The 19,711-nt window shown below is 40.4% G+C and overlaps 1 pseudogene; it reads right to left on the bottom strand.

Moving 5' to 3' along the window:
- Positions 1 to 15,400: 15,400 nt before the first annotated feature.
- LOC101350506 (NEDD4-like E3 ubiquitin-protein ligase WWP1) lies at positions 15,401 to 17,342 on the bottom strand (annotated as a pseudogene).
- Between the last annotated feature and the right edge of the window lie 2,369 nt (positions 17,343 to 19,711).

Raw genomic sequence — 19,711 nt, 5'->3', positions numbered from 1 at the left:
CATGTTTGTCAGCTTTTTGCCTCAGTTCTTGGAGAATTCCTAGTATTAGAGATTTGAATTCCCTATCAGGTAGTTCTAGTGCATTTTCTTCCACAGGAGAGTCATCTGGTGTTTTAATTTGGACGCCTACTGGAACCTTCCTGTCCTGTTTTTGTAAATGTTTTGATATTGTCTGCTGTTTTCGGGGCATTCAGTAGTTATTTTTCTCATTTACTGATATTAGATTTGTTTGTTTCGTCCCTTTTTAAAAAAAAAAATTTGACTATGTCTGAGCAGGCAGACTGTGTGTTCTTTGTTGTTTGCTCGTCTGTGCACTCAATACTTTTCGCCTCCTTCTCCAACTGGCAGGTTCAGTCACTCAGATATGGTGCAGCAGGGCAGGTCTAGCTGAAGAGGAGTTACTGGGATCGGTTGTTTGTGGCACTTACTACATCCACCATGGTGGGTCGGTAATCAGTGCAGGGCAGGTTCCAGTAGGTTGTGCCTGTACTGCTTGGTGGTGTGATATCAAGTGCACGGTGCAGGTAGGCAGGATGCAGCGGGGAGATGGTTATGTGTGGAGCCAGGATGGATATGGGAGAGAGGAGAGAGGAACAGGAGCCAAAAATGTACAAACAAAAAAGAATGCTAAGGGAGCTTACCGTTGGAATGGAGAGATGAGAGACTATGAAATGGAGAAAACAGAAGGGGGAAGAGGAAGAAAAGAAAAGAATGAATAAATACAAATCAGAAATGTTAAAGAACCACAAAGTTTCCAGGGATCCTACCGATGCAGCTATGAGGTCTGGGGAAGTCGCTCTCAGGTGTCACACTATCGCCTGGCTAGAAGGCGTAGAGTTATACAATGCCTGGTATTCAGGGATCAGAAAGAGAAGGAAGATATAGAGAGATGAGAAACTGAGCAATGAAGAAAGACAAAAAGGGAAAAAGAGGGAAAAGAAAACAAAACAAGTTAAAAAAAAAAAAACAAGAAAGGCCCCCCAAAATAACAGGAAAAAAAAAAAACAACGAAGAAAGATATGCACTCAGGGATCCCTCTGCACGTCTGTGGAAGCTGAAGGGAAGTTCCTTGCCACGCAGCTCCACCTGGCCAGAAAGGGCTCCCAATTCAAGAAAAGGAAAAGAAAACAAACAATTCAAAACGTACAAATGAACAAAAGCCCTGGGATCCCACTAGCGCGGTAGCCCAGACCGGGAAGCAGCTCCACACTCGAATGGAGGTCCGCAGCCCCTCAGGAAGAAGCAAAGATGGCACACGGAGCCAGCACTAGAGCATAAGGTGGGGGAGGCAGCGAGAAGCAAGCAAGAAATCAAAAGAAGCAGGAAAAAAAAAAAAGCAACACCAGCAGCCAAAAAATGGCACTCAGAGAGCCAGTTAGTGCAGGCTGGTGTTTCTGGACAAGAGACTGTGTCCGCAGGAAGCAGAGGAGTCCGAGTGTGGGTGAAGAAGGTTAGAGAGTGGGAAAAAGTATATCACAAATTTCCGGTGCTCTGGAGCCCCTCAGGAAGAAGCAAAGATAGCGCACAGAGCCAGGCACTTGAGTGAAAGGAGGGGGAGATGGCGAGAGGCAAGTGAGAAATCAAAAGTAGCAGAAAAAAGAAAAGCAACACTAGCAGCCAACAAATGGCACCCAGAGAACCGACCGCTTGGGTGTGTGGAATCCAAGCAGCCGGCGCTTCCTGGTCAAGAGACCGTGGCCGCGGGAAGCAGAGGAGGCGGAGCTGGGGTGAAGAGGGGTGGGGGCTGGGAAAACGCACACTGCAAATTACCGGTTGTTTTGTCTCCTGCTGGAAGCTCCATGAGGCTGCTTTCTCGTACCCCGGTTTGCTGGTCTCCGATAGGCATCCAAGATTGTGGATCCACGCTGTGTTAGCTGGTAGGGGACCTCTGCATGAATCTCTCCTCGCTCTCCATTCTCTGTCAGTTTTCTCACTCCATTTGGTGCTTGGCTGAGTTCTTTATCTCTTCATTTGATGTTTTAGGGTTTCAGGATTGTTGTATTCTCTGTTTGGCTTAGCTTTTCCGGATCTTTGCTATGGAGGGACGACGTGGTGCTTCTGCCTAGAGTGCCATTTTTCCGGAACTCTCTTTTTTTTTTTTTAATATTTTATTGTACTTCAGGTGAAGGCTTACAGAACAGATAGTTTCTCATGTAACAGTAACACACATGCTGTTTTATGACATTGCTTAACAACCCCACAACATTTTAACCCTCTAAATACTCAACTTTTCGGAACTCTCTTGATATATTTTTTAATAGAATAGAATTATAGGTGTGTGATTGATTTTTTTTTCTTTTTACTTCTGTGGCTATGCCACATTTGCCAATGAAATAAAAGGACAGTAAATTCCAGACACAAATAAGAAAGTGTAGTACCACTTAAGCCAGCAAGTCACTCCAGGAGGGATACTTCTAGTCAAATCTAGCTGATCACCTTGTAGGCACTTGATTTTGATCCATGGATAGGTTCTGAGGGCTGTATGAAAGTCCTATACCCTGTAAGCTTTTATGAAAAGGTGCTCAACCTCACTCATAACAAGAGAAATGTGAATCAAGTGAGGTACCTTTCTTTTTACCTAGAAGATAGGCAAAAATTCAAGGTGGCTGGCACATTCTGTTGGCAAGGCTATAGGGAAATAGGCACTCCCTCAAATTGCTGGAATATGTAAAATCTGTTTGATTACTACAGAGTTGAATTTGACAACATTAAAAAAATGATAAAAGTGTTTATCTTTTGACTAGGAAATTTCACTCCTGGGAGTTTATCCTATAGATATACCTACACATATGAAAAGATGGACATCAGCATTATTCATGGCAACATTGTGTGAACAGCAGAAAATGGAAACCACCTAAGTTTTCATCAATATGGAACTGGTTAAATAAATGATGGCACATCCTTATGGTAAATACTATGTAGAAAAGAATGAGGAGAAGCTCTTTATAAACTGATGTGAAAAGAGCTCCAAGATAGATTAGCAGGAAAAAGCAAAGTGTGTATAGCATGATACCTTTTATGTAAGAAAAGGAGAAACATAGGAATGTATATTTGTTTGTGCTGGAATTTGTGTAGAAAACTCAAGAAGGATACACAAGAAACTAATAAAAATAATTAACCTGATTACTGGGAGTTGGAGTGGGTGGCAGGCAAAGAGAAGGAGGCAGACCAGAGAGGGAGCAAGCTTTTCCCTGTATGTCTTTTTAGATTGTTTTGAGTTTTGAATCATGTGAATATATCACTTAGGCAAAAATGAAATTAAGAAAAGGAAACATGGGCTCCAGAATTTGCCTTCTTAGGTTAAAATCCTGTGTCAGCCACTGAGTAGATGTGTGACCTTGGGTGGCTCATGCTTCTTTGTGATTTATTTTCCTCACTGGTAAAATGCCGATGATAATTATAGTATCCATATCATTAACCATATAATACATGTTTGCCATAGTAATTTCTTATTCAAGATTTCACTGGGAGAGTGGTAAAATTGGTCTGGAGGAGAAGTGCATTCTAAGATTAGGGTACAGAATACCAATTGCAAACGTTGAAGATATTTTAGAAATATGTTCTTGTTATGCACAATTAATTTTGATTTTGAGAACTAAACTTGAACTATGATGTCACCAAAAACCCATTGCCATCAAATCAATTCCAACTCATAGAGACCGTATAGGACAGAGTAAAACTGCCCAACAGGGTTTCCAAGGAGCGGCTGGTGGATTTGAACTGCTGACTTTTGGTTAGCAGCCAAATGCTTAACCACTATGCCACCACAGCCCCTGTGATGTCACAGAGGGAGTACATAGATAAATTTTGTATTCATTGTAACCCTGCAGTGCTTAAGATCAAAGGAACAACAGTTCCATGGAACCTGCTTGAGCAGTGATAACAGTACCATCTTTTGTTTCTGTATGGCTCTGTATCATCTTTCGTTGTGTATCATTTTACACGTAAACATTGTATCATTTAATTTGGTTAGAACAGTCCACCCAGCTGCATGATTCAGCATTTTAATCATGTGTTGGCAAACATGATGGTAAAATGAGAACAAGCCAGGGATAGAAGTTTCTAATTTCTATTTGTACAACCTAGAGCCCACTGCTGCGCCACCGTAGGCAGTTTCTCTGTGGATTAAGGTGATAGCAATTAATGTAAAAGTTTACCAAGTATTATATACAGAAAATTAGTTTAGTAATCCAATACTGATTTATTTAATTTGACCTGGTGCTGTGCTTAGCCCTGATGATACAAAGATGAATACGATATGACCTTTTACCTTGAACAGCTCAGAGATGGGATAGGACTGTCAACAAGAAGCTGTGGTCAAGGAAGCTGAGCTCTATACCAGAGCTTTGGGAGGCTCAGGAGTGGAGGGGAGGCCAGTAAAGGTTTCAGAGAAACACAGTGCTTGGTGTGGTTCAGGTAGAAGATTACCGCTATCGCATGAGAAGGTCTAAGACTTTAGAATCAATTGGGCATAGCTTTGAATCACTAAGGTAGGTTCATTATTCTCCATGGGACCCAATTTCTTCATCTGTTAAATGGGATACTAATTCACCTTTCAGGAAACTTAAGAGAACAAAAGGTAACGTGTACATAAAGCAGCAGGACAGAGCCTAGAGTCAGCAGGTGCTCAACAGAGGGCAGCAATAATGATGGCATGTCGCTGGAATGCAAGTTCCTTGGGAACAGGAATCTTTGCTGGTTTTATTCACTTTTGTATCCCTTTACGTGCCTAGAGGAGTCCCTGGGTGGTGCAAACAATTAAGCATTCATCTACTAATCGAAAGATTGGCAATTCAAATCCACCCAGAGGTGCCTCGGAGGAAAGCCCTGACAATCCACTTCCAAAAAACCAGCTATTAAAACCCCTATGGAGCACAGTTCTACTCTGACACACATGAGGTCACCATGAATTGGAGTCGACTCGACGGCAACTGGTTTTTTGACTATGCCTAGAATAATGTCTGGCACATAGTAGACACATACATTTTTAAATGAATGGCTGATGGAAGGATGCAGCAGTAGAGAACACGGCACATATAAAGGAACCACCTAGTCAGGTGGAAGCTGTAGTCACTTGATTGCAGGCAGAAGTGTGCATGTAGGAGAGGCAGGGGTGAGTCTGCCAAAAGGATGGCAGGAGGTGCTTTGTTAAAAGAAGCTTGAAAAGCTGATGCTGCCTTCAAGCTGATATGAGATTTGAGGGTAAACTACCCATAAAATAATTTTTTATAATGCCAAATACTTACTTTTGGAAGGAGACAGAAGACAAGGGCTGATAGGAGGAATTTGGGATTTAGTGTTAGGGAAAAAAGCCACATCTTAGGTTCATTTCTAACTAGTACAGCACGTGATTTACATAACTGTACTTGGATTTATGCTCTACCTTTTCCTGTAAAATGCAGGGCTGCTTTGGGGAGAATTAAATCTACATAGTCAATCTGCATATTTTGCATTTTCTATGCTCAGTTGCCTAATAAACCCAAATCCCTCAGGCCTCAACTTCCCGAAGCTGAAGGTTGTTAAACTCTGCCTGATTTAGCAGTGGTGTGGGGGGTATTTGGAGCTCCTTTCAAAAACTCGCAGATGACCTAAAACTTGTTTCTCTAACTTTCCAATGAAATGTGAAGTGCTCTGAGAGCTTCATTTTGGGAACAGGGTGTTAGGGGATAGAGGGTTGGTGCAGTTAATTTTTGAATAAACTTTAGAGAAAAGAGGAAATGAAGGTGAGAAAAGTCAAGTCATTCCTGGCTTTCAAAAATACTTCTATGGAAAGATTTCTGGTTTCAGAAATATGGTGGACAAATAATATAAAATCTCTCTAACTACAAATATCTCTAAGTGCTAGAAATATTCTAGCAAACACCTTTTTAAGAGTACAGCTGAGATTACAAGAAAGTACAGTATATTCCAGGGGTCAGAATTGAAAAGGGAGCTAAAAGACAGATAGTAAGCCAGTGAGGTCACACTGTGATTCAGGGGTTGAGAACTGAGGGATGAGGTCCACCCAAAGCAAAGGAGGAGGCACTCAGAATTGAGAACCTAACTGAAGCCGGGGCTGCAAAGGTTATAACTTCAGTGACCAAGTGGAAAAAAGGAAATGAGTACTGGCAAAGAGAGGTAGCAAAAAAACCTTCTCTGTCTTGTCCTAGATTTGGGGTGGACAAAAAAAAGAATCTCTGCAGGGAATTCATAACAGTGGCCACCTCACAGGCAAGTGTACTATGCAAATACTAGGGAAAAGTAAGCAGGAATAGCTATAACAATAACAACAAATCTGACTTTAGGGCAAGAAAAGCATTATTAGTGTTAAATGAAATAAAAATGGAGCTATGTGGTTGACAAAATGGAATCAGCAGTCTGGTGGACAGTACTCATATGACTTGTCTTTATGGAAATATAAGCCTAATAAAACTTCTTGTAATCACCTAGCTTTCCTATAAATCAGCTCATCCTCATTTACCAATGGCATTCTGACAGCACTTCAACAGTAAATTGTATAAGCCAATCAGAGATAAGTTTCTTTTGTTTCCATGTTTTGTCATTAAAAGCCATTCACTGACATCCAGCAACATGGTGCTCTAGGAAGAAGCACCACGCCATCCCTTCACAGCGAAGATCCGAAAAACTAAGCCAAACAGAGAAAACAGCAATCCTGAAACCCTAAAACATCGAATGAAGAGATTAAGAACTCAGCCAAGCACCAAATGGAGTGAGAAACTGACAGAGAACAGAGAGCGAGGAGAGATTCATGCGGAGATTCCCTATCAGCTAACGCAGCATGGATCTGCCATCTTGGACTCCTATCAGAGACCAGCAAATGGGGGTACGAGAAAGCAGTTTCATGGAGCTTCCAGCAGGAGACAGAACAACCGGTAACAGTGATATAGGCTTTCCCACCCTCCTACCCTTCTTCACCCCCACTTAGCCTGCTCTGCTTCCTGCAGCCACAGTCTCTTGGCCGGGAAACACCCCAGTGTTGCTTGGACTCCACCTGCCCACACTGGCTGGCTCCCTGAGTGCCATTTGTTGGAGCTGGTGTTGCTTTTTTCCACTTCTTTTGATTTCTTCCTTAGCTCTCACCACCTTCCCCTCCTTTCGCTCAAGTACCTGGCTCCATACGCCATCTTTGCTTCTTCCTAACGGTCTGCAGAGCTCCATTTGAGTGTGGAACTGCTTCCCAGTCTGTGCTGCCACACTGGTGGGATACTAGGGCTTTTTGTTTGTTTGTTTGCTTTGAATTGTTTGTCTGTTTTCTTTTCCTTTTCTCAAGTTGGGAGCCCATTCTGGCCGGACGGTGCTATGCGGGTTGGGACCTACCCCCTCAGCTTGTGCAGATGCACAGAGGGATCCCTGAGAGCATTTCTTTTCTTCTTTTCTTTTTTTCTGTTTTTTGGGGGCTTTTCTTGTTCTTTTTTTAAATTTGTTTTCTTTTCCCTCTTTTTCCCTTTTTGTTTTTATTCATTACTCAGTTTCTCATCTCTCTATACCGTCCTTATCTTCCTGTCCCCTGAATACCTGGCACGGAATACCTCTATGCCTTCTAGCCAGGCTGTACTTCTACACCTGGGAACAACTTCCCCCGACCTCGTAGCTGCACTGGTAGGATCCCTGGGAGCTTTACTGTTCTTTTTTCTTTCTAATTTTTATTTAGTCATTCTTTTCTTTTTCTTCTTCTTCTTCCCCTTTTTGTTTTTCTCCATTTCATAGTCTCTCACCTCTCCACTCCAATGGTAAACTCCCCTAGCACTCTTTTTGCTTTGTTTGTATGTTTTTGGCCTCTGTTCCTCTCTCCTCTCTCCCATACCCATCTTAGCTCCACACACCACAATCTCCCCCCTCCATCCTGCTTACCTGCACTGTGCACTTAACATCACACCACCAAGCAGCACAGACATGGCCTACTGGAACCTGCCCTGCACTGATTACCAACCTGCCCTGGTGGTTGCAGTTTAAGTGCCATAAACAACCCATCCCAGCAACTCCTCTTGAGCTAGACCTGCCCTGCTGTACCATATCTGAGTGACTGACCCTGCCAATTGGAGAAAGAGGCAAAAATTATCGTGCCCACAGATGAGCAAACAACAAAGAACACACAGCCCACCTGCTCAGACATAGCCAAATTTTTAAAAACGTATGAAACAAACAAATGTACAATCAATAAATGAGAGAAATAACTACTGAATGTCCTGAAAACAACAGACAATATCAAAACATTTCCAAAAACAGGACAGGATGGTTCCAGTAGGCATCCAAAATAAAACACCAGATGGCTTTCCAGTCAAAGAAAAGGCACTAGAACTACCTGATAGGGAATTCAAATCTCTAATACTCAGAATTATTCAAGAGTTGAAGCAAAAAGCAGACAAAAATGAGGAAAAAATAGACAAATTCCTGGAAAAGCTGGAAAAATTCATGGAAAATACAGATAAAAAAATGGAAGAATTCAGGAAAATAATGCAGGAAAAAAATTCCAAAATAAATTCACAACTAGAAATTATACAAAAACAACAATTAGAAATCCAAAAGATAAACAGCAAGATTTCAGAAATGGACCGTGTCATAGAAGGGCTGAAGAGCAGATTTGAAATGGTGGAAGACAGGATCAGCAGAATTGAAGACAAACACTTGGATTCAACTCTGTTTGAGGAAAACTCAGATAAAAGAACAAAGAAAAATGAAGAAACCCTGAGAATTATGTGGGATACAATCAAAAGCAAAAATCTGCAAGTGATTGGAGTTCCAGAATGGGGAGAAAACAGAAAACACAGAGAGGATCATTGAGGAATTGCTGACAGAAAATGTCCCGAATATCATGAAAGATGAAAAGCTGGCCATCCAAGAAGCTCAATGAACCCTATATAAGATAGACCCCAAAAGAAAATCACCAAGACATATCATAATCACACTCACCAAAACCAAACAAAGAATCCTGAGAGCAGCTCGAGAAAAACAAAAAGTCACATACAGAGGAGAAACAATGCGAGTAAGCTCAGATTATCTGGCAGAAACCATGCAGGCAAGAAGGCAATGGGATGACATATATAAAACCTAGAAAGAAAAAAATTGCCAGCCAAGAATAATATATCCTGCAGAACTCTCTTTCAAATATGATGGTGAAATTAGGACATTTCCAGATAAACAGAAATTAAGGGAATATATAAAAACCAAACCAGACTTACAAGAATTATTAAAGGGGGTTCTTAGATCTGAGAACAAACAACTTCAGCTCACAGGCTGAATCCAGGACACAAGATCATACAAGCCAGATACCAATTTAGGAAATGAACTCTCAAGGACATCCAAAACCAAAATAATTAAAACAGGGAATCAGAGCAGTTAATCTGTAAACGACAACAACATCAGAACAATAAAAGAGGGAATAAATGGTGTAGGTATAGAACCTTCTAATGGAGAAGAAGACAAAGTGATACCAAGTAAGAATAGACGGCTTCAGACTTAGAAAGATAAGGGTAAATTTCATGGTAACCACAAAGAAAGTTAACAAACATAAAAATAAAGAGGAAAAACATAAAGTCTCAGTAAAAACAAAACCTACAAAAATACAAGAAATGAAAAAAATCCACAGACAAAAGGAATTCAGCACAGGAGACTAAGAAGAACAAAGAAAACGTCAACACCACAAAAAACCACTACAAAATGACAGCGATAAACCCACATCTATCAATAATTACACTGAATATAAATGGACTCAATGAACTCATAAGTAGACGGAGAGTGACAGAATGGATAAAAAACCAGGATCCATCAATATGCTGTCTACAAGAGACACACTTTAGAAACACACTTGAATTTATTAAAAATCAAAGGTTGGAAAAAAAATATCAAGCAAGCAACTACCAAAAAAGAGCAGGAGTGGCAATACTAAAAGCCATTCAGTGCTGGTACTATACACATGGACCTCACCAGATGCAATACACACGAATCAAATCGACTACATCTGTGGAAAGAGATGATGGAAAAGCTCAATATCATCAGTCAGAACAAGGCCAGTGTCCGACTGTGGAACAGATCATTAATTGCTCATACGCCAAGTTCAAGATGAAGCTGAAGAAAATTAGAACAAGTCTACGAGATCCAAAGTAAAATCTTGAGCGTATCCCACCTGAATTTAGAGAGCATCTCAAGAATGAATTTTACAAATTGAACACCAATGATGAAGACCAGACAAGTTGTAGAATGACATCACGGACGTCATACATGAAGAAAGCAAGAGGTCATTAAAAAGAAAGGAAAGAAAAAAGAGACCAAAATGGAAGTCAGAAGAGACTCTGAAACTTGCTGTTGTACGTAGAGTAGCTAAAGCAAAAGAAAGAAATAATGATGTAAAAGATCTGGAAAAACGATTTCAAAGGGCAACTCAAGAAGACATTAAAGTATTATAATGAAATGTACAAAGACTTGGAGATAGAAAACCAAAAGGGAAGAACACTCTTGGCATTTCTCAAGCTGAAAGAACTAAAGAAAAATTCAAGCCTCAAGTTGCAATAGTGAAGGATTACATGGGGAAAATACTAAACTATGCAGGAAGCATCATAAGAAGATGGAAGAAATATACAGAGTCACGGTACCAAAAAGAATCGGTCAATGTTCAACCATTTCAGGACACAGCATATGGTCAAGAACCGATGGTACTGAAGGAAAAGATCCAAGCTGTGGTGAAGACATTGGCAAAAAATTAGGCTCCAGGATTTGATGAAATACAATTGAGATGTTTCAACAAATGGATGCAGAGCTATACACACTCATCTATGGCAAGAAATTTGGAAGACAGCTACCTGGCCTACTGACTGGAAGAGATCTATATTTGGACCCATTCTAAAGAAAAATGATCCAACAAAAATGTGGAAATTATCAAACAATATCATTAATATCACACGCAAATAAAATTTTGCTGAAAATCATTCAAAAGCAGTTATAGCAGTACATTGAGAGGGAACTGCCAGAAATTCAAGCCAGATTCAGAAGAGGATGTGGAACAAAAGGTATCATTGCTGATGTCTGACGGATCATGGTTGAAAGCAGAGAATACCAGAAAGATGTTTACCTGTGTTTTATTGGCTATCAGAAGGCATTCGACTGTGAATCATAACAAATTATGGATAATATTGCAAAGAATTAGAATTCCAGAACACTGAATTATAGTTATGAGGAACCAGTACGTAGACCAAGAGGCAGTCATTTAAACAGAACAAGGAGATACTGCATGGTTTAAAGTCAATAAAGGTGTGTGTCAGGGGTATACCCTTTCACCATAGTTATTCGATCTATATGCTGAGCAAATAATCCGAGAAGCTGGACTATATGAAGAAGAATGTGGCATCAGGATTGGAGGAAGACTCATTAACAACCTGTGATATGCAGAGGACACAACCTTTCTTGCTGAAGGTAAAGAGGACTTGAAGCACCTACTGATGAAGATCAAAGACCACAGCCTTCAGTATGGATTACACCTCAACATAAAGAAAACAAAATTCCTCACAACTGGACCAATAAGCAACATCATGATAAACAGAGAAAAGATTGAAGTTGTTGAAGTTGGATCCATAGTCTATGCCCATGAAAGCAGAAGTCAAGAAATTAAAGGACACGTGGAATTGGGCAAATCTGCTGCAAAAGACCTCTTTAAAGTGTTTAAAAGCAAAGTTGTCACTTTAAGGACTAACGTGTGCCTGACCCAAACCATGGTGTTTTCAGTTACCTCATATGCATGTGAAAGCTGGGCAATGAATAAGGAAGACCAAAGAAGAATTGATGCCTTTGAAATACGGTGTTGGTGAAGAATATTGAATATACAATGGACTGCCTGAAGAATGAACAAATCTCTCTTGGGAGAGGTACAACCAGAATGTTCCTTAGAAGCAAGGATAGTGAGACTTAGTCTCAGATACTTTGGATATCTTATCAGGAAGGACAAGTCCCTGAAGAAGGACATCCAGCTTGGTAAAGTAGAGGGTCAGCAAAAGAGAGCAAAACCCTCAATTAGATGGATTGACATAGTGGCTGCAACAATGGTCTCAAGTATAACAATTGTGAGGATGGTGCAGGACCAGGCAGTGTTTCATTCTGTTTACATAGGGTCACTATGAGTCAGAACTGACTCTTCAGCACCTAACAACAACAACAAGTTAAAGCATCTCAGAGGAGCCCTCAAGAAGTCTGACTCTAAGGCTTTTCAGAAGGAATGGGACACATTCTTTGATGGAGAGTACAAATTCTTTGGAAGAGTACAAATACAAAATCGACCAGAAACTATCTTCTCTAAAAGATACTGTTGACAAATTATCAGAAACTAATCAGTTAATTTCTAAAGTCAAGAATTTCACTCAGGGGACTGATCAGCAAATGCTGATTTGCCCTGCTCGCCTGATTCCAAGTCTGTTTGAAATGTGTCTCTGAAGCCCCTTCTTCCTCTGACCCCAACCTCTCTGGACAGATGCCCTTCAAGGTCAAACCAGCTACTGGTACTGCCTGATGGGAGCTGGAAACCTGACCAGATTTCTTATACTCCCTGGTCAAGGGCAGAATTAAGCACTATTGTAAAGGTATTTCCCAAACCCAGGGAGGACCCTCAAAAATTCAATGAGGACTTTAGGATTAAAATTGGAATATATGATCCTGTTTTCCCTGAGTTATATCAGTTAACTCATAAGATAATGGGACCAGGGGATGCCTGACATTGGTTGCAAATGGCAGAATTGAAAAACCTGGAAAAGTATGTAGAGGTCCCTAAGAATCTCAAACCCTTTGAACAGGTCATGGAAGGAGCCCGAGCCATGGTGAAGGCCCTTCTTGAAAATATTCCTAAGAGTTTCCCTAGGAAAATAAATTCATCAAAACTACAAAATTGTGAACCAAAAATGGATTAGTCTTTTAGATTTTGAAGAAAGTCTTGCAAGGGTGTTTGTAGAATTTCTGGTTTTACCCTAGAAGAACAGAGGCCCAGACTTGCCTTTGCTGCCATTTTTTGTTAATGGGCTAAGACCAGATTTTGGCAGCCTGATAAAAGGAATAGACTGGGCTGGGAGACTGCCCCCTAAATTGAACTAACACAAATGGCTGAACAATTGGAATGGACCCTAGAACAAGAAAGGACTCAAAAAACTAACAAGCTCTTGGCCTTGCAAATTAGACAATTTGAAGTTTCACAAAAGTGGGGATAACAAATAATTGACCCCTGAGTAGCAGCCAACCCCCAATACCAAAAGACACATGCCTTGACTATAAGCAATAAGGACATTGGAAAAAATATTGCAGAAAACTTACAGAGAAGAATAGATTACAAAGGTGAAAGGCCAATTATGAAGGAGGCTGCCCCCCTAGAACTTACATGCCCCCAACCATTCAAAACTGACAGTGCTTCGGGGAAAATCTTTGGAGGCTGCAGCCATTGCTCTAGCTAGACAAAAGAGGGAAAGAGATCTCCAAGTTAATGGGGAGACCTGTTAGTTTTTGATAGACATAGGAGCCAACATTTCAGCATTAAACCCAAATTTATTAAAGTAACCTCTTGCCCAGAGTCAACACAAATTACAAATTGTGGGGATATCTAATCAGATTCAGGAACTCCAAAAGTCTGAATCCATTCAGGTCCAACCAGGACCCATGAGAGAACACCACTGTTTCACCTCACTTTGTGCAAAACTGCCCCAGTAAATTTACTTGGTAGAGATCTTCTCAGTAAATGGAATTGCCACATTCATTTCACTACAGAGGAGAAATAACCTTAGAATTCCCTGAGGAACCCCCAACTGAATTATTATGTGCACTGCAAAAACTCCTGAACCCTAGATTGATCTATTAGAATCACTGCACTTAGCTTCTGTACCTAAATTATGGGCAGTTTCTTCTGCTGACATTGGCCATATCAAAATTTCAGAGCCAATTAAAGTGTACATAGATAACTCCAAGTCCTTACCTAAACTATCCCAGTACCCTCTTAAGCCTAAAGCATTACAGGGACTTATACCTATAGTTGAAGATCTCATCAAACAGGGTCTAGTTCCTTGCACCAGCCCATGCAACACACCTGATCCTCCCTGTCCATAAACCAAACAGCTGAGGATGGAGGTTTGCACTAGACCTGTGGGTTATTGATAAAATAATTATTCCCAGGTTTCCCACCGTGCTCAACCCTAATGTCTTGCTGTCCCAAATGCCAGCTTATGCTAATTGGTTCACAGTAGTGGGTTTGCTCGGCCTTTTTCAGCATCCCTATTAATCTGGATAGTCAATATTTGTTTGTCTTTTCTTGGAAAAATCAACACTATACCTGGACAGACATACCTCAAAGAGTTACTGAGGCTACCTCACAATTTTCTCAAGTATTGCATCAGGATTTTAGCATATTAAATTTTCCCTCTGATTCCACTTTAATCCAATACATTGATGATTTTTTTTTCTTTATATGCGTGTTTAATTCAGATACATAGAATTTTCGTGAATTTAAGAGGAAAGAAATATTTAAACACTAATAGAAAATTGTTAGTCATTTGTTTGTTTAAATGCTTACGTAACTCTTCAATCCATCTGATTTTATAAAACTGAAACTTTGAACACAAACAAAAGCAGAAAAAGTTCACATTTTCTTTTATATGTTCCTAAGTATCAAATTGCATCAGTTTATTATGAGTTAAATTTGAAGAACACCACAGATTTAAAAACAAGAGAACAGAAGTGCCTGATTCGTTTTAATTCCACGAATACCTAGCATCCCAAAGTAACACATAAACAAACCTCTATGCTGCTCAATGAATTATTTCCAGTCTCTACAATAAACTAAATGGTATCAGTTCTAATATATGAATTTTATGTAAGTTATGGTTTCATTCATTACTTTGACTGTATTATTGATGTAGCAAAGGGGGAAAATTTCCAACTACTGTATTTATTTAAAACAAATTGACAGGTTCAAGAACCTATCTTTAGAAAAGCCAGCAGCATTTCTTAATATACTCAAAGTAAGATTTGGCCTAAGCCCTTAATACCTTCCTGGACAGCCATGCAACTAAACACCCTTAGGAGACACTGCATAAGGGAGAACAAGATAGAGCAATTTGCACTTTTTCCCCTGGATACTAGAAACGAGATAAAGCAACTCCAGATCTTTTTGAATGAATGGCTGTCATGTTTAATACACTCGGAGCTCTATAAAACTAGAGCCACTATCATATATGCTTATATAGATATAAACTTATTATTTTTTAATAAAGTCTTGCTTGCTTCAAAATTTAAGGATGATCTTTTTCCTGGTCAGTCACTTCAAGGGAAAATAAATAAAGTAGAAAAGGATGAACTGTTTTGCATATTTCTGTGGAAGAATGGAAAACATTTATACTTTGAGAGGTTCAGAAAATTCGAATGAATGGCTTGTATACACTATCTGTGCAGTTTTTCTTGGCTGGGGTATTTAAATGCAAGAGCTCCTTCAAGACAAGAAGCCACATTCATTCTTGTCCAAATATCTCTGTCTCTTCTATTGCAAAAAGAAGCTTTTCCTTTAGTTGTTCATAACCCTTATACTGTGGTAGATCCAAGCGATTAAAAATGGTGTCATGAATCCTTTTAACTTTTCTTGGGTTAAAAGTGTTCCATTCATTCATCAGTGATTTAAAAACATCTTTTATATACCAGGTATTGTTCCAGTAGCACATGTGGCTTCTTGGTAACCAGGTGTCTTTGCCAACTTCTTCAGTGCAAAGTTTTTGAGGCCCATTACTTCCCATGAGCTCAGCAAATCCTCCTAGAGGTAAACGGCAGGTCCCGGTGACAAACTGCAAAAGTCGCATTCTTAACTTCATTGTCTGTCTCTTTCACAAACTACCAAAACCAAATGATTTGCTTGCTGTTTCTTGTATAATGTCGATAAACAGTATTTCTTTGCCAGTCTGTGAAGTCAACCTCCTGCATGCCATACAGCATAACCTCTAAACCTTTTTAATCGAAGTACTGCAGCCATGGAAGGGGAACAACTTCATTAAAGCCATCAAGGAAAGCTTTGGTCTGTTCTTGCACTCCTCAAGAAAAACGCCATTCTGTCATTAGACCAATATATTAATCTTTGTTCTCCTCAGTCACTAAGATATTAGAACCTTCCAATTTCAGATCATGTGAAGTAACTTTTCCGAAAATCTCCATGTCAACAGAAAAGTACATTTCTAAGCCACATTCTTCAATGTTATTCTCTTATCCAGAAAAGGAAGTTATAAAATTCAGTATCAATATATTCCAAATCCTTAATAGCAAGTTTTTTACTTAGCATACGCTTGTAGAATGGTAAAGAGAAACCAGTATCGATAAATTTTCCATGAAAAAGTGCCATAGCGATAAAGCAACCAATGAAACAGAAGTATGAAAGATGATCAGGATTAATGGTTGACGCTGGATTTATCTGCAGGCACTAGTTGTTCTTGCCAGCACACTCAAATAAGCAATACATTGGGTTCAAGACTTCATGTGAAAGCAAGAAAAACCATTCTCTTGCTAAACCACCATAATCAAGTCCTTCTTCTCCTCGAAATATTACATATAATCGCCTCAAGTCGTAGGGTTTTAATGCCATAATCTGTTGGAAGGAATCTTCAAACAATGTCTGCCGGGACACATTGATCTTCACATGACTGGGTATCGCATTAGACTGGCACAGATAAAGGAAGTGAGCAAGTTTCCACCTAAAGCTGCATTAGTAAGCAATTTGTGGACCTCCTTTAGTTACAGATGACTACCCATTTCGAGGATTTTGAATGTCGTTCTTGTGTTATGATCGATGAAGTATCTAACGCCTTCTCAATTATACCTAATTTCCCAGCCTTCTGGCAGGGGTTCTTCATTCTGTAGGCCTTGAGTTCTTGGATCTTCCCATTGGGTTGTTTTTGTGTTATGATTCACAAAGTAAACTCTGTCCGTTGAATCTACTCTTTTCCCAGCCTGGTGGCAAAGGCCCATATGGGTCATTTTCTGCAGCTAACATTGAAGCCAAATAGAGGTATCGCTGGATGAACTGTTGCATAGCTCCCTGCAATTGGTTCTGCTGAGACTGCCACTGTTCAAAGTTTCTAACAGATTCCATGGTGGGTCACTGCCACGTTGTTGTTCTGGTGTTATGATCCACATAATAAACTCTTCCACGATCATCAACTCTTCTTTCCCAACCTGGAGATAACGGTTGTGGTCTCTCCCACATGGTGGTTCGGGTGTTATGATACACATAATAGGTTCTACCATGAGGATCTTTTCTCTGTTCCCACCCTGATGGCAAAGTTTCTGTGTTGCATTTCCAGACTGTTGCTGTATAGGTTCTATACACCCATCTGACTGTCTTATTTTGGCTGCTTCAAAAGCAGAACTATTTCCTGAATTAGACGTGGCAAGGTCTAATGTACTTCTGGCTTCTGATTCCAATGCTGCACTGGTAGAAGGAATACATTCATTGTTTTCTGAGGAAGCCAGTATTTCTTGAACTGAAGGATCTTCGACAGTAGTACTAGTGCAATTTGAAGACAAGGTGGTTTCTTCAGATACTACTGCAGTCCCCATGGCAGATGTATTATCAGTTGGTGAAGATGAGGATGACTCTCCATTAACTGGATTCATCCTCCTAATAAGAGATGGGAGATCATACAAGGACATCAGTCAAGTGATTGCTACCAACAGAGAAGGTTCCGAAAGTCTTTTAAGCCAGCCAATGGAATGAATACAGTTGAAAAGTTTTGTCAGATGCTGCCAACAGTGTCATTGGCAAGCTCAGATGTGTGTGGTTTTGGAGCTGGTGTATTTTTGGGTCTGGCAGCACCTGAGATGGAGATGAAGATGGGTTGTCTCCATTAACTACATATGAACAGCATGAGTTTTGGACTAGAGTGCTTGTAGGTACATGATTATCTATCCCATTAGTACCTTCAGCAGCCAACATTATAGTTGTCCTTGCTGAAGGCTCTCCATTTTCATGTAAGGCATCACCATTTTGCTGTATTTCTATGGTTGGAGATGAGCTGCAGTTTGCTAGATTTTCTTGCTCAACCACCAATCCATCAAGTACAACTGTCAATTCACCAGTTTGCACTATACCATTCTTGTTTTCCAACGAAAGTTTTAATTGTTCTTTCACTCTTTCCAAATTTCTATTGTGTTTTAACAGAGCCTGTTTCAAATCTACTGTTGCTCTTCTCAACGTAGCATCTGCTTTTAAAGTGTGATGACTCCAGACTCAAAATTCCAATGTAGAATGTGGGATCACATTTACGGTTAGCTGTTCATCTCATTTTGGATTAGAAGAACTACTGGATTTTGCTGTTTTCTTAATTTCTCCATCTACGGCTACTTCTGTATATATTGCTGTTGCAAACCAGTTCTTTTTTCTTTTTAATTTGGCACTAGAAACAGTTACCTGTAACTGTAACCTTCCATTGTGGTTATTACTAGTATCAGACCTTGGTGAAGCAGTGGCCATGTCCCAAAATTCAGCTTAAACTATGTATCAAGAACTGTACCAGACACTGAGGATACAAAGATGAGTAAGACACAATTCCTTCTTTCAAGGAGCTCATAGTCTAGTGAGGAGACAAACCTTCTGAGGCTGAAGCAGCTCAGCTTCTTGTGCCCCTTGTCTCTTCAGTTTCTGCTTCCTATGGCCTCTCGGCCCTCGGGCCTCACGTCCAGAACTGCCCTGCTGGGGCAAGTGCTCCAAAGCTCAGTAGTTCCACCGGCATAAGTGCCCGGAGGCACCCCACTCCACCAGGAAGCCTCCTGCTCACAGGCATTCAGCTCTCTCGCTCCGTGGGTTGGTTCCAGCACCGTCTTTCACCGGTCTCCTTGTTCTGCTGCTGTTGGTTCTCTGCTGCTAATGCTTCTCTGCCGCTACAGGTTCTCTGCTGCTGGTGGTCCTCTGTCACTGCCGCACGTCTATCCATTCACAGTTTTAAAACTGCTTCCACATCTTAGGTATCTGTTAGAGCAGCACCCCACTCTCTCGGTACCAAATTCTGTCTTACTTATCTAGTGCTGCTATAACAGAAATACCACGAGTGGATGGTTTTAACAAAGAGAAATTTATTTCCTCACAGTCAAAGTAGGCTAAAAGTCCAAATTCAGGGCATCAGCTCCAGGGAAACTTTCTCTCTCTTGGCCTTCTCATCAGTGTTCCCCCGGACTAGGAGCGTCTCTGTGCAGGGACCCCGGTCCAGAGGACGTGCTCTGCTCCTGGCACTGCTTTCTTGAGGTATGAGGTCCCCCTGATGATTTACTTTTTATGTTCAGAAACCAAAGAAAGATGCCAACAAGACTCGTTTTATTTATTAACTCAACCCAGCATGTCCATAAGACCTCAGAAGAAAAGCTTCAATTATGCAAAGAAAATGTTCACTATCTTGGGCATGACTTTTCAGCAGAAGGAGTTTTCTCACCACTGAACACATAAGAATGATCCAAGATTATCTCAAAACCCAAACCAAAAAATTGTGAAGATTTTGGGGACTAACTGGATATCATTGCAACTGGGTCCCAAATAACTCTTTATCGGCTATACTTCTTTACCAACTAACTTAAAAATTCAGTCCCTGAAACTTTACTATGACTACCCAACAAAGGTAAAGACTTTCATGAATTTAAACTGTCACTAGCCCACCCTCTAGCTTTAGATCTGCCAAATCACTCCAAATAATACCATTCCCTACAATGAATCTGTTAATAATGTCAC

This window comes from Trichechus manatus, unplaced genomic scaffold (genome assembly GCF_000243295.1).
Source record: "Trichechus manatus latirostris isolate Lorelei unplaced genomic scaffold, TriManLat1.0 scaffold00198, whole genome shotgun sequence".
Classification (NCBI taxonomy): domain Eukaryota; kingdom Metazoa; phylum Chordata; class Mammalia; order Sirenia; family Trichechidae; genus Trichechus; species Trichechus manatus.
The sequence above is the reverse complement of the archived record's forward strand: the minus strand, read 5'-3'. Positions and strand labels throughout refer to the sequence as shown.